Source organism: Falco naumanni, chromosome 2 (genome assembly GCF_017639655.2).
Source record: "Falco naumanni isolate bFalNau1 chromosome 2, bFalNau1.pat, whole genome shotgun sequence".
In the NCBI taxonomy this organism is placed as follows: Eukaryota; Metazoa; Chordata; class Aves; order Falconiformes; family Falconidae; genus Falco; species Falco naumanni.
This window is the reverse complement of record NC_054055.1, coordinates 107,695,679-107,712,062: the sequence shown is the minus strand read 5'-3', so window position 1 is coordinate 107,712,062 and position 16,384 is coordinate 107,695,679. Positions and strand designations below refer to the sequence as shown.

Genomic DNA, 16,384 nt, shown 5'->3' with positions numbered 1-16,384 from the left:
TTCTTTGTATATTGAGGGAAAAAAGAGATAGAATTCTTTTAGTTTTTTAGCCACCACTGTCAGGTTATTTTATCAATTATGTAATCAATGTCTGTCTTTCCTTACCACTATCTACTTTATTTGTATTTAACAAAAAAATCCCAACCCAATAACAACAACAAAACCAAAAAAAAACAAACAACAAAAAAAGGGGCCATATTCGCTGGACTTTTTACTTTTTTAATTCACCTTGGAAGCTTTCCAAGTTCACTTTTTCTCTCATGTATTTTTAAAGCTTTATGGTAGCAAACCACCAGTCGGTATCTTATTTTGAAACCCCTCATGATTCTGGGCTATTCATACCGATTCAAAATCACCCTCCCTTGCACTTTAAGAGGGCTGATGTTCAACTGGGAAGGACTAAAACAGAAAGCATCTTTAAAAAAAGAAATTAAAATTAAAAATTAAGTGTAAAATCAAACAGATTGCAACAAAGATTCTGTTGTGAGGCTGGTCTAACATTAGGACACCATTATTAAAGTACCTAAGAAATTACTATACTACAAAAAACAATAATACTTGTGAATAAAGGAAGAGAGTTTGGCCCACTGCACAGGTTTGGGCACAAAAGTGCTTGCTAAGCTATCTATTTCACACATGCAACGACAGAAGGTTCGATATTCATTCGATCGATGACTGAAAAGGCACAATGGCAAAATCGGACGGACTTCTTTTCAAATACAGATCTCCGATGTCCCCCTACAGTCTGCAGTCGCACGGCTGGTGGTGTGGCACAGACGGAGCAAGGGTTACATCAAGGCTGTTCTCTGGACCGTGCAAACAGTCTAGACCAATGACCTGCAGCATCATGCCCTTTGAAGAAGAGGCAAGTTCGGTCACGACGAAGAAAAATCAAGGCGTACCCCTTTTAACAATAGGGAGCAGCTCGTGGCTGCAAAGAGGTAAGCAGGGGTAAGCAAAAAAGGCATCTGCTTCCATGGTTACAGGCCAAGCATGGGAACCTTGCTTTTGAAGAGGGACAGTTCTCAGGCTCCCTCACAGGCTATGTCATGCATTATAAGCAAAGGCAGGTTGAGCTGAAATCCGCAGAGTTATTTCAGAGTAAAATGATACGCGAGCACATGGCTGTTAGCAAAAAAAAAGTCACATGACTGTTTAGAAGCAGGCTTGCACTGTTTCTGAATTGAGCCGTTAGTTTGGGGCATTTTCTTCTTTTTTTTTGTTTTCTTTTTTCTCAGCTTTTGCAGCGAACTAAGAAAATTGGGAGAATGTTTATACAAAACAAACATTTGTTTGATACACAAGATTCTGGCTGTTTTGCTTCTCTAAACTGAAAAAAGGTCAAGGGTCAATGTTTTTTTGTGACAGGGCCACAAATCCTTTTGTTAGCGTAGCTTCAGCAAATGCCATTTAAAATAAGATTTTGCTTTTCTTTCTAAGTGCATATTATTATAAGTTTGACAGAGCATGAAAGTAATGAATTTCTATCTCTCTGCAATAACTTTTTTTGTTCCAATATTTTACCAGCTATTTTTCTTCCTTTTTTGGCTCTACAATGGTAATTTTTGACATTTTCACTCCTAGACAACACAATTTAAAATGCACACAAAAGTTAGCACATAATAGTCTTACCTTCTGCAGGGGGAAAAAATGTTATCTGCAGGCTATAGGCAGTAAAAATGTGATTAGTGAAAATAAGCCTGTGGTGTAACCATTAACCTTTGAGAATCATTATGTTTGTACTTTGTTTCTTTTTGCTTTGTTATTCTTTTAGCTGCAGTGTATTACATTTCCTTTTGAAAAATTACAATGTGTAGTATATTTGCTCGGCATAAGTGTGACTGTTTTGTTAATTGTATTTATTAAAGCTGTTGTCTGAAATTTTTAACTGTTTGTGGTAGTTTGTAAATTTTGATGGCTTACTATTTTTATTAGAATTTTACTGTTAAAATGCTTGATTTAGGACCAGTAGCTTCTGTTGTGTCCTTGCTATATGTTGTTTTGTTTTATTGTAAGCTACAGCATTTGTGTTATTATCAGTACAAGATTAATTTTTTACAACTATCCTTGTCAAAATTGAGGTGGAGTGAAAATATCTGGTGAACTGTTGAACAGAGTTTGAAGTTTCAGGAACAGTAATAATTACTCCAGTCATTTTGGTCAGTATTTTTTGCTGCTCTTTAATAACTCCAGGGTCCTGTGGTACTTGGTACAATTTGTATTGCTATACTATAAATGTAATTAATATTTATGAGTGAATCAAGGGCAGTAGATACTTAGGGTGTATTCTGATGTTCCGTCAGTCTATAGGACAGTTCGATTTAACTTTTGATTTGGGACTGCATATTCAAAATGCAAGTATGTATGTGAACCAACTGTAAGTTGCTTCTAAATAGTAATAGGCTTTTTTTAAAAAAAGTCTTTTGGCTATCTTGGAAATTTATGGGCCAAAATTATCTAACAAAACATCAAAAAATGCATAGGACGACATAAACATGCAATACAAGCAATTAAATATTAATAGCAAAAGTAGGAAGCCCATTATCTTTAAATGGTCATGATCTGGATTCATTGCGTTCATTTTGGATAATTTATATCTTGCATATTAATTCAGTTTTCAGATAGTCTTTGACATGATTGCAATCTGTACCTTTTCTCCAGAAGGTCCATTGACTAGTCCTGTTAGTTTAAAAGAAAAATCTATTTGCTGGTCTTTTGTGTAGGCTGTTACATGTAATAGAATATTTTGATATTCCAGCTGAACTATAGAAGTGTGTTAATGATGACAAACATGTTTATATACTGACTGCAGTTTGGAAATTCATACACCATGTGGAAGTGTTATGCCTTAAGCTTTATTCAGACTATGTGAGATTCTCTTAATTTTTGTTTGTTACCTTCAGTGATACATTAAAAGATTAAGTACTGACAGTGCTTAAGACAGTGCTGTTGTATTTGGTATCCAAATACTGCTTGAAATTCAGCAATGCAATGGCAGCAGTCACTTATTCTCATGCTAATAACACATTAAGTTTTAATAAAAAAAAGAAAAGGAAAGGGAGAGAAATTTGCTCTTGGAAGGAAGATTTTTAAAATAAAAGGCTTCTCTCTTGTTCATTTCTAATGTAACTGATAAAAAAGTCATCTCTAGTTTCGCAGCAGTCTGCACAGTGTACCAAGGGGAGGATCTGATCTTAATTATATTCATGACCATTTCTTGAAATAATTAGTTGTCTTCTGTAAGGAGCTGAGGATAGAGCATTGCAATGAAAGATGTGGTGTTGAAGGGAAAAGGTGCATCTTTCTTAGCAATGAAAATATGATTGTGAAACCATTAAGTGTTATTTGTGCTGTTGTTGTAGGATGGATTTTACTATGTGTTCAGTTGTTGCCCTAAGTACATCCACTCCTGGCCCTCTTTTGTTGACACTGAAGTTCTGAAAAAACATTGGGTTATACTGGGTTGTTGCTCGAACAGCGCACCAGCTTTGCACCTAGTTAGTTCAAGCTAAAGTTCAGGCTGCCAGTTGGAGGCGTTTTACTCTATTATTGAGCCATTCGTTTAGATGAAGAAGCGTATCATCTAAACATCATATTCCCCTTCTTGAATACCAGGGATCTAAGGGCCTCGAGAAGCAACACTATCTTCTAACCTCCATTGCGATACAGAAGCCAATTTAGCTTCTCTAAACAAAGGGAGTACGTCACTAGTTCTGAGAACAGGGAGGAGGAGGAGGGCTTTTTTTACACTGGAGATGCCACCTGGATGTTGTGAAGTTTTGTGCTTTGCATAGCAAGGATTATCAGATGCAATTTCCTTCATAATCAGTGCAATTCATGCTTCTGTTGCCTTCAGAACTAATTCCTTTGTTTTCACAAGAGTGGTGGACAAAGATTTAACCCAATATGCTGTGGACAAGGTTTGCTGTATCATCAGTTTATTTTCGAGGAATTTTATACTGAGTTGCTTGCTTGAATTAAGGGAGGTATCAATCCTACCAGCATGGTTTATCTAGCTTTACTTCCCTGCAGAAGCACAATGAATTACAGAAAGCTGTTAAGATAGCTGAACCAATGTGGGACATCTAGCCTACAAAAAGTTCAGCTGTTGGGAAAAAGGGTTTATAACAGGTGTATTTCACCAAAAGTCTCTTAATTTGAGTCAGACAAGTAAGCCTCTTTGGGGAAAAAATAAAATAAAATATTGTCAGCTCTGTTGTAGTGTCCTGAACCAAAACCAAGCAAATACCCTGAAGAGACCATGATCCCCTTGCTCAGTGAAGGTAACATTTCTGCAGTTTGGTACCATCTTTAAGCAATTTTTATACTGGCACTTACGATAAGCAACAATGTTGTAAGTCATCATTTCAAGGACAGGAGTTTATCATGTTGCACATCCTAATAATGTACTGGATAAAATAAAAGCAGTAAAGTGAGCCCAAGTTTTAGTCTGGTGATACAAGAAGAATTACAGTTATCTGAAATCTGAATGAAAAGATACCTTTTTAATTCAAGGTTTCTTAATGTGCTGCCAACTCTAATGCCTTCCAAAAGTCCTTTAGTTTGCTTCTCCAAGATCATCCTTTTCCGTATTTCCTTAATAATAGAGAATATTCAAGCCTGACTGTGGAGTGGCTAAGAGCAGGGACTAGAAGAAAGCCATTTAGCAAAGAATCGGCGAAGGTTAAAACTGTGTTGTTTGAATTTTAGTAGTATGTGAAGGTCTCTAGGCTTTTCCCCTCAAAACCAAGGTATCTGATGAGTTACAGCCAGTAACAGTTACAGTTATTTGCTTTAGGTACTGTATGTGGATTTGCTTTGCTATAAACTTGGGAATGCTTAACTGCATCAGCTTCAATTCAAGATACAAAACAAAATCTCTCTGGCTCTTGAATATTCTTCTTGGTCTGTAATGGCCACCACAAAAAGCCTTAGAAAGTCTATTTAAGTCCTTACTCCTTATGCTAGTCTCCTTCTAAATGCTTTGAATAGGAATAACAGATGCAGGACAAACTCTTTAGTCAGATGACCAGAAGGACACATTTTCTCACTCAATAGCATTGTTTGATGATGTTTTGTCCTTGAAATGGAAGTTAGTCTGATTCCAGAAGCATCTGAAGTACATGAAGTTCATTTCAGTAGTAATTTTCTGATCCTATGATATTAAGTCCCTTTAATGCTTATGTTCTGGCTATAGGAAGGGAACCTTTAACATTACTAAAATAATGTTAATCCAAAATAACCAATATTTCTTGTAGCCTTTTAACAGAGACATGCAGAACAACAGCAATAACAGCTTTGTTTTTGTGTAGATCCTGACTAATGTAAGATCACAATCTTTGTGATATGATCCCATGGCAAAATTATTTCCTGCAAAGAGCCAGTCATACCAGTCACAGAACTGTAGAATCATAGAATAGTTAGGGTTTGAAGGGACCTTTCACATTCATCTAGTTCAACCTTTCTGCCATGAGCAGGGCTACCTTCTTTCACTAGACCAGGTTGCTCAGAGACCCATCCAATCTGACCTTGAACACTTCCAGTGATGAGGCTGCCACAACTTCTCTAGGCAACCTGTTCCAGTGTTCCACCACCCTGATTGTAAAAAAAATTCTTCCTTATATCTAATCTCTATCTACCCCCTTTCAGGTTAAAACCATTACCCCTTGTCCTGCCACTACAGACCCTGGTAAAAAGTCTCTCTCCACCTTTCTTACAAACTCCTTTAAGTTCAAGGGCTACTGAAAGGCCACGGTAAGGTCTCCCTGTGGCCTTCACTTCTTCAGGCTGAACAACCCCAGTTCTCTCAGTCTTTCAGCAGAGGTGTTGTTGTGCTCCGATAATTTTTGTGACCCTCCTCTGGACCCGCTCTAACAGGGCTATGTCTTTCTTGTGCTGAGGGCCCCAGAGCTGGATGCAGTACCCCAAGTGGGGTCTCGTGAGAGTGGAGTAGAGGGAGAGAATCACCTCCCTTGACCTGCTGGCCACACTTATTTTTTTGCAGCCCAGGATATGATTGGCTTTCTGGGCTCCAAGAAGGTGCATCATCATAATGAAGAAAACAGGTTTTCCTAAAAAATGATTGCTTTTGCCTTTCCAATATTTTCAGAGGAGTATCACAGAGACCCTTTGAATGCAAAATATGCCTTTTTCTCATCATTTGTCTCCTCTTCTGCACTATAGAATCACTTAATGGAAAATCAAACAGGACTTATGAGAGACCAGAGTGTGTCTAAACTACTGTTGGTCTTGGGTTTAAAATATTGTGCTGTCCATGGAGTGACTCCATATTTTTTTTCATATTTGATTTCTTCCAAAGAGATAGTAATGAAAGTTCATGGGAGTTCTCAGGATAAATATCAGCTATTTTATATACTGATATGCCTTTGGTAGAATTATTACATCTTGTTTCAGAAAACAGGGGTGCAAACTTCCTCTGTTGCATAGTTCTGCAAGTTTTACATTACTGAAAAGAAAGAATTCTAAAGAAATCTTGTAATACTTGTATGCTCCATGAGTAAAGAGCCTTGCGAACTAGGGCAAGCATGCAAAGTTTGCACTTAGCAGTATATGTCAGAGTACGTAGCAGAATGCAAAACAAGAACAGTCACTTCAAAAAAGAGAAACTTTGAAAAGGTCAGCATATGTGCTTAACAAATGCCACTGTCAAGGACATGTTTTTGAGAGCTGTGGCCTAAGAAAATCAAATTTTCTTAGAGAATGGAAAATCTGATGATTTTTCGTTTATGAGTGGCATGATGGTTGATAGTTTGACATTAAAAAATATCTGAAATTACATCCTGAAAAAAATATTTCATATTTCTGTGAAGAGACATACCTTTGATACTGCCGTGACTGTGATTTTGGGTCTGAATACATGTTTGTGTGAGAACTCTAATGGTATTTTTTTTAACCCATTAGTCCTGACTAGGTGATCTTACTCTTAGACTGCAATGTTTAACAGTTTTAAATGTTTCCCACCATTTTATTTGAGTCTTCTCAAGGTGGTCCTGAAGTCTATCTGGTTTTCATTCATGAAACAAGATTGTTCAAGTAATGCTCTTGTGGGCCGCACTAACAGTTCATCTGTGCTGGTGCTTATTCTATGGCAGTGGAAACAGGGCATGCAATTTAGGGAGAACGCATGGACCACAGAAAGGAGAGAGGCCCATTTCCCTTGTACTCCCTTGGCATCCATAATTTTTGGATTTGTGATATTAGAGGGGAGATCCCTACCTGTACCCTTCTGTATCTATTTATGGACCTTCTGTCCATGAATTTGTCCTCGAGCCTGAATTATCTGGAGGTTAATCCTTTTGGTATTATGGTTCAGGGAATAAAGTTTTTAGATGTTTGCATTTCTAAGAGTTGTTCTGAGTTTTGGTTTCTGAGCACCAAGTAGGATGAAAAGTATTCATAACGACTTAGACTATGGTAAATAATTCAGTTTTGAATTGTTCATGTTTATGTGTTCAGTAATCTTCCAAATGTTCTTTAATTTGTATTTACCTTGGGATTGAGAGTGATTTGGATTAAAACTTTCCCCAGTTATCCCCTGTCATAAGGAATTTTGTCCAAACACTTGTATCACATGAAGAACTCTTCAAACGTTTGTATGCAAACAGGATTGGTGAGATGTGAAGAAAGCCTTCATGAGTATGTGCTGGCCAAAACCGAAACTCCCAAGATACTTAGTCCAGCCTGTTACTTGCTGCAAAACCTTTGGGATAAACCTATTTATCTACTAGCACTTCCCTCACAAAGCAAAGCAACACTGTTATAGTTGGAACACTTTTTCCATTCCACCTCATATTTGGAGGATTTAAGGTAAATTCTTAAGAGTCAGCAGTAGCCAATTTCTAAATATTAATATACTGTAAGAACACACACTATGGTAGCTATATTTATTTGTCTATGGAGGTGATGGAGAGTATCAATTTCCTTCCGATTTTAATTTGTTCTTTGTGAAGCAAAATTCTTTAGTTGTGCCATTGGAGATGATCATAGAAATATGTATTTGTGCTTACTTGTTTGATTTTAATGTTTATCCTTTGCTATTCAAATGTTTCAAACTTCTTGCTTAGAAGATATAATTAAGGAGCTTTGATAGAGATGGATTGCCAAAAAGCATCCTACTTACTTCCCCAAGTCTACATCCTTTTATTTATGATTGATGAAAATTCAGCATCTTTTTTTTCACTCCTGAATGTTACAATATAATTTCCTGAAATACCTGTTGGTCTTGTCTTTCTTATGTGCTAGTCTAGAATATCACTTGTCAAACTGTAATCCTGTCAAAACATTATACAAGCACTTGATTTTTGAAGGGAAATTGTGCTTCCTGTAGTTACTGTGGGTTTTAAAACTGTGCTAGAAGAGCCATTTTCAATATGCAGTTCAAAATTACTGTCAATTTGGAATAATCCAGAGGAAACTTCACAAATCAGAGATCGTGAGGGTTAGAGACACGATGGAAGTTTGAAAACATAAAGTCGTATCTGTGGTTGTGCTTACTTCTGCTGTCATCTGGTATCTTGTGATTTTTAAAAAGGAAATTAAGGAACTGATTATATTAAAAACCACAAAACAAGCTGTTGAGTTGATCCAGTATGTATTTCTCCAACTGAGGTATTTGTTTAGACACGGTCAGTGAAGAGTGTTTCTAGGGCACAACAGACTTCATCCAGTCAGACTCTCTAAAAATAGATCGCATGAATCATGCTGTAAAGTGTAACTCTAATTATAAAAGAGGCCTGCAGGACTAGCTCAGAGGTGCTGCTTAAAACTAGGTAAGATCAATTTCATCCAAAATGACTGAGACACCAATGTGTTATGTCCATAAACCATTTAAAAATTTATCAAGTTAGACGTTTCAGATAGTGGAATAAAATTATTAATGCCTTGAATGCAAGGCACTGCAACAACCTCCCCAGGAACAGTGCCTAGCATTCAGAGCAGCCAGGTGTAGGAAGCACAAATTTAGTTGTAACAGAGAAAAACTAGTAAAATGAATAGTGGGAAGGGAGAGATTATTGTGAGGATACTGAAAGCTTTATTTTGCTTCAATAAAATAAAGGCCAAAAGAAAAGATATGCTGTGGGGAGAGGAAAATTGCAAGCAAAGGAGAACAATCATTTATTCTGAAGAGCAGAGCTTGGACAGAGGTAACTGGCAGAAAATCAAACTAAAAGTTAGATTTCTAGCCATCAAAGCAGCAGCATTCTGGAGAAACCTCCCAATAAGGTGGTTGGGTTTTGTTTTTCCACACAGGTCTAACTGCAAGGTGGAAAGTGATACATTTATGAAAGGGAATGTGAAACACGGTTGCCTCTGATAGCAGGAGCCTGGACTCGATATGCCACCACTTTGATCGTAGAAGGGGATGATATGCATGACTGCGCTTATTGAAGTGACAGTAATTATGCTGTAGATATGCCTATACTATCAATGTGAATATGTTGTGGTGCTTCTTTATATTTGTAATTAATACTAATTGAGCTCTCAGAAACCAAATGGTTGCTCGTTTAAAAATCCCGTGCATTTGCTGAATGTAACAACAGGTTATATCTTATTGCACATCCTGAAAAACTCCATGTTAATGAAAGGAAGGCACTATATGCAATCTGTTGATGACAAAAAGCTCAGAGGATTTCTTATGGAATAAACTGAGCATCTTCTGCCAGAATAGGGCTTCTACTACATGTGTTTTTCCTTGTTATTATATTTATTGTACCAGAAATGTAATTATAGATTAATACTTTTCCCAATAAATTCTGTTAAACAGATCTGTGTGTTTGCTGTGAAGACGTTAGTACAAATGAGAAAAATTACAGGGTTTGTGCACAAATTCAAACTATTGTTTCAGGTGCTAAAATTGAGTCTAAAAAATTGGGTTAGTTGGCACTTTATAAAAGCAATAAAAGTATTTATAATGGTGACTTTATTTGCATACGTAGCTCAGCACACAGTTGAATGTGCAGCCAGCAATCGAGTGCCCCCAGTTTGTGACATGACAGAAGGCCGTGGGGCCTGGAAGAGACAAGATGGCAGAGGAGTAAAGTAATTTCCCTTCTTTTGGCCTGCTCCCTGCCTGTGTCTGCTGCAGCCCATGGAAAAGCGTGATCTGAGGGCAGGCTACCTGCTCGGATGGGCTGACTGGGGCGAGTGAGGGGTCAGGCACTTCACCACGTGGTACTGACTTATTTTGTTGGTTAAGCTGCTGATATATGACAATTCCCTTAAATTCATTAACCTGTTGAAGTTCATCAAGCCTCGAAAAAAAAGATTCCTCTCTTTTGTCTGTATATTTTGTAATTATGGGATATAACATTATGCTGTTCTCTGAAAAGGGGTTAATAAGTGAAACTCAGTTGGTTTGTAGCATGAGTCCCGTATCCTTGTTCTGATGTGCTGCATCTCTTCCAGGTGAATAGCCATCATTCCGTTTCACAACTGGACCATGTTTGCGGCTTCACAAACTGCAGGTAAGCCCTGAGAGTGTCACCCAGCATTTCAGGTGCCGAGTCACCATGACCAACCTCTGGCACATGGCATTGTGTGCAGTGCAGCCGCTTTCCACCCCACAGCAGCTTTCCCAGGACACTTAGGAGATGTTCCCACCAGGTTTGAAATGGCTCCCAAGGAGCGCAGTCATGGCTCTTCTCCTCACAGCACAGGGCCACCAAGGTGCAGGGCCGGCCATGGGCAGCAGCTGGAACAGCCCCCTCACCAACACCAGGCCAGGCCCTGTGGGTGCCCATCCCTCAGGCTGGGGCCCAGAGGCTGGGCCTGTGGCATGGCCACCCCTGCGGCGGGGGAGGCAGGGCCGGGCCTGCTGCAGTGGGGGGCACCCGCGGCCCCAGCCCAGCTGGGATGGTGTGGCAGGGCCCCGAGGCTCGGCCTTGGGGGGATGTTGGCAACACCAGAACTGGGTCAAAAGCCTCAGTGCCGTTCAATTTGGTGGGAGTTTTGTCATTGTTGTCTTCACTTGAATGAAAATTTCTAAGTTTCTAAGAAAGGTTAACTGCCAGCTCTCTCACCTGTGGGAAGGCTGGGAGCCCCTTGATGTGATTCAAAATATTATTCCTTACAGATGCGATTAATTACTTCACACCTTTCATGGAGATCGATACTGTTTCAAATCAGAATGTGCCATTGGACCATGTAGTTTAAACTCTTCAATTTTTATGTTTTGTGCTGTTAACCCCTTGTATTTTGTCTTTGAAGCAGGAAAGGCTTTATTTTTGTATTTAATCCACTATTTATCTTGATCGCAAAAGTGATTAATTCCTGAAACAAACTCAAAAATTGTGCCTTCTACCTGTTTTAAATTTGATGAGCTTCAGCTTTGAGCCATTGTTTTCTTCTGGCACTTACAGATGGTAGTTGTTTTCCTATAATCACTGCTACATGTTTGTATATATAGATCTGATATCTTTTAAGACTTTCACTATAACACGTATTCTCCAGTACTCAGGTTTTGTTGCTCTTCTTTCACCTCTATTCTTCCTGTATCCTTTTCAAAATATACAGGAATTTCTGAACATTACTGTAGGATTACTACTGATACCACAGCTGGAGAAAAAAGCAGTTATATGTAACTCCCACTATACTGGCCCTTTGAATGTTGCAGGGTTGTGCTAAACTCTTTATGCTGGGACCTTATGTTGAACAGTGGATCCCTGTGCTTACTCTGTCCACTTCAACGGTGACTCATTCAGTTTGTCTTTCTGATCTAAAGATGAATTTTGAGTGTGTGGTTATTCACACAGGTTGGCACTCTCAAAACCATTTTGGCTAGGTTCATACTAAAAAGTCCTTGTTACTTTTACTTTTCCTTATCCTTCAGATGTTAGGAATATCTTACTTTTATGGTGGATTCTGCTTATACTTCCAGCTGATGTAAATGTGCAATCTCAGAAGAACATCAAGCCATAATGAAAAGTTTATGAAAAGGTCTTTTAAAGAATAATACTGTATCTAGAGCTTGTCTTCAGTTCAAATGTCATTGATTTAGGATGCCAGGGTTTTTTTGGTTTATGTAGAGGAGCTGGTTATGAAAAGTGAAATATTCAGTAACATTAGCTGTGAAGTGTGGAGGAAAAGTATGGCTGGATGCTTAATGTTGAGTTAGTAGAAAGTGGACATAACACGGTATTCTTAAAAGCAGTAATTCACCAGCATATTTCAGCTGGAGCAGGTAATAAAGACCTAGCTTTTCTATGAAATAAATTGAGCTTCATTGCAATTGCACTCCTAAAGCCAAGCTCAATAGCAACACTCTTGCTTTCCTTTACTTTCCTCCTCTCTCTTCCCAAAGGCTTCACAATCATAATTTCTTTCCCTCCTGCTTACATTTCCTCCTTTTACTGTGAATCTTTTGCTAGGTCTTGGTTCATTTCTTTCATTTTCTGCGTGTCTAAGACCAGTTTCTCTTTCACTGTCCTTTTTTTTTTCCTAAAGCTTCTGTTTGTCCACAAAATCCATGTCTTTTTTCTTTTTCTCTTTATTTTTATGGCCTCTTCTTTCCATCATGGAACATATTTGCTTTGTATATCTGGAGAAAATTTTGCTCAACTTCATCTTTCTACCTAAAAACTAATAATCCTTAAAAAAAAAAAAAAAGGGGATCTGAATCTGTGTTTGTAGGACAGTGGAAGCCAGCTGTCCAAACAGACTGTGTATTTGGTTGCAAATTTATTGAAAGATGAGTGTGTTTTATTAATAAGAATATGCATTTTTGAGATTATTTTTGCAGTTGGTATAAAGCTGAGTATAAACCTACTTAATCATTATGAACACCAATACTAGTAGAATAGGAGTGAACTCCTCTTTTTATAATATATGACATCTTCTGGAAAATTTCTTTCAAAAATATTTCTTTCAAAAAATAAAAATGAAACAATAATCTTTTGGCCGGAAGCTATAGATGAGTGGCTTCTAAAGCTGGATATCCTACAGGGCAGTCCTTATCCACCAGATTACATTATTTTTAGATTGCCTGTTCTACTCTTACCAGTAGAAGCAATTGTTAGCTCCCACATTAAAGACAATTTAGGCTATATGTAATGTAGTATGTGCTACCTGCAACATTTTTGCTGTAGTTGGTACCCTGAATTTTTCATAAGTCAAGAAGTCTGCACACTCTGTATTTTTGTCAAACGATTATGCACAAGATGTTTTCTATTTTTTGCCCTTCTTTGGAGTGCTTTAGTAATTTTAATTATTTATTGTAAAAGTTTAAGTTCATTATGCAGTTGAAAGTTACTCAGTCATTTCTGGTTGGGAATTACTCTTGGAAGAAGACAATGACTGGAAATAACACCCATATTTTTCAAAATCTGATGAAAGTACAGTATACTGAAAAAATAACCATATGGGATGGTACATGTTTTAAAAAAAAATCTTGTAGGATACACTGATCAAAGTTGAGCTTAACTGTTGGTAGTAAACTTTATCCTTCAATTTGTCGTTAACTAGAAGGAAATTGGACTAGCTCTAGATGTTGAAAAAATACAGCATTTCCCTCTCATGGAAAAAACCAAATATAACGAATGCCATTGTTTGCTGTACATGTGGCAACCAGTCTGGTTTATATTAAGTTGAAGTTACTGCCATCTGGTGGGGGAAACAGTATTCTAGCACTACAGTTGGAAGCAATTCCGTTAGGGTTAATTTGTATGTGTGTGAAATGTGTGTGTGTGTGTGTACACACCCCTATATAGAGATAGATACAGATATATCTATATAGCATATTAGCATTTGGGGCTGATTTTAAAAGGATTGAAAATATTCAATGGTACAGAATGGCCTTCTGAATCACAGATTAGTTAAGGGTATAAAAATGTGTGGAACAAAATAAGGAAAACATATGCAGTAGAGCAGATAGACATGAAAAATAAATGCTGTGGTATTGCTAGCATACCCAAACTTCTAGCCTAAGTTAACATGGATAATCATGTACAAAACTTGTCTCCAGAATATTTCTTTGTAGTATGCACAGCTGGAGATTTTACATTTTATGCAGTGTTTTGTGTAGCACTTCCTATGTTGGAGATGGCCACTAATTATTGTTGCAAAAACATCTGGGCTAGCTCTGCCTTAGTGCTTCATACTTTACTTAGATTTTCTCTTCGGTGTTGCAAGTTTTCTCCTCCTCAAGTCTTGATGTATACTTGCGTTAACTATTGTCTGATCCTCAAAGGATCAGCCCAACAGGAGTAGATTTCTATGAGTAGTGCATCAGAGGAGTCTATGGGGCATCTTATACGTGAAATAAATTAGTTTGTTTTCTCAATGAGCTAACACTCCTCTGTTAGATGTAACATTGGCGTGAATGATAAGCAAAGTGGTAACAGAAGAGAGATTCAGTTATGGGAGACAGTGTCAGATACCTATCTTTAGCAATAAATTGCTCGGTAACCATATGAAAATAATAACTAGCACCCATAACTTGTTCTTATTTTATTGTTATAGTATCTGAAGACTCCAGACAAAATTAAGTCTGCTTTATGTACAACTGCTAAATAGGCTTTATCCTTGTTGTATGCTGTGTTCTTTTCTCGTAGGGAACAGTAGAAGTGGTCCTTTGCTCTTAATCTGCAGAATAAATTGCCATTTTCTCTATTAAGAAGGCATGTCTTGTTAGGTTTGTATCAAAAATGTATCTTTAACTGGCATCTTGTCATACTAAGAGTTAGAGTGAAGTTATGGGGATCCAAAAGTCTCATGGGGTGCATAGTGGCGCGGTCAAATTCCCAGCACTGCTGTCCAAAGCCCTCCAGCTGCATGCTTAGCCTCTGATGGCAGCCCAGCTTTTATTGGTGCGCAGGTGCTGAGGTTGGCTGAGGTAATGCTAGCGGAGGCATACATGGCTTCAGTGTTGCTCAGGCTTGACTGTCTCCAGGCCCTCAGTGACACATGGTTAATGATAAACACTAGGACTTGAGTACAGTTGAAGCCCCTAGACTCTGAGTCCCACTAATTTCAGGTCACTGAGAGGCCCCAGTGAACATCATACCTTATGCTGAGCTGGACAAGCAGAAGTCAGTGGCAGAGTAACATTAGATTCTTCTTTAAAGGGATAGCTAAATGCTGTCATCCTGTACTTTCTTATGAAAGGTACATTATTCTGATGACATTCTTTCCATTGTCTTTTCTTGTTAAGGAGAGGGGGAGTTGCGGGGAACATTTTTCTTCTGTGGGAATCTTGCTTTGGTGGGCTTTCTAATGCTGTAGTCTACAGCAACATTTTGTTTCTTTGGCTGCTTACTGGCCTCAACAGTGACATCTCAGAGAGACCTGCTGAGTGCTTGTCTGATTGCGTATTGCACTCCTATAGATCAGCTAGCTTGAATTGCAGGAGCTCACTTGGTAATACTTGGGGTTCTGCTTCCTATATAGGTGCTTCCTATTTCCATTCCTTCCCTACAGAGTAGCTTAGGAGATTCTTCGTTGACACAGTTACAAAATGTTTGGTCAAGTCTGATTTGTGTGGAAGCCATATTCTTCTTGCTCTCATGGTCCTGAAAACTCTGTTTTCAAAACAATGGATGAAGGGGCCCTGCAATTTTATTAATTCCTTCATCCTTGAATCTAATTAAGCAAAAAATGATACTGACCTTCTGTACATCTCTTAGATGCTACTGAATGGGTTAAGTGTGGTTGCAGAAAAAAATACTTCTCATCTCACATCATTCTTGCTTATTTTGTTTAAAATTCTTTTTCACTTGGTTGGTTTTTACTGCCTGTTGTAGTTTTTTGTTTGTATTTTGTGTTTTTCCTTTTTCTGAACTCTCTAGGAGTCATAATCTTATCCAGATAACATCTTTCAAAAGGAAAAGCGTTGACCTTGTTATCCTGACTTTCTACTTTGAGGACTACATTGCACATGCAGGTGCCTGATGTCTTCATAGGTTTTAAAGGAAGTACTTTTTCATGACTTTGCAATGTAATTGCCTAATTGTTTTTCAAGGAGACAGACACTTTTGTCAGATTAAGACTCTTTCTGGAAAGGCTTAACAGTAAGAGTTAGAGCCCTGGCAAGTACATGACCACATGTTAAGGAAGTTCTTTAAACTCAAACCCACAGCTTTAACCATCCAGTGCAAAGAGCTCTCTCTGACTCAGTTGAATTTGCACAAGACAGAAGAGTAGAACAGCTTTCAGGTGGAAAACAATCCCCGATTCTCTCTTCCAGCCTTCAGCTCAACCTAAACTTTACTTTGTGCTGTATGACAGAAGTACCTAAGTGGATTAGCTCTTGACTACAAAACTGAATGGTTTTTTTTTTTTTTTTTCTTTTCACTACTGCTGATAAAATGACCAGCAGTTAAGTGTTCTTTGAAATTCTGGTGGCACTGAGATGCAAACTTTCTAGAAGATC

General features: G+C 38.0%; 1 long non-coding RNA gene across 2 annotated transcripts in view; it reads left to right on the top strand.

Annotated features, from left to right (window-relative positions):
* LOC121083028 overlaps positions 1-16,384 on the top strand; it is a 331,847-nt gene that overhangs the window by 181,107 nt on the left and 134,356 nt on the right. For both annotated transcript variants that reach the window (XR_005826220.1, XR_005826221.1), the window contains one exon: positions 10,426-10,484. This is a non-coding gene — a long non-coding RNA (uncharacterized LOC121083028). The remainder of the gene's footprint in view (positions 1-10,425; positions 10,485-16,384) is intronic.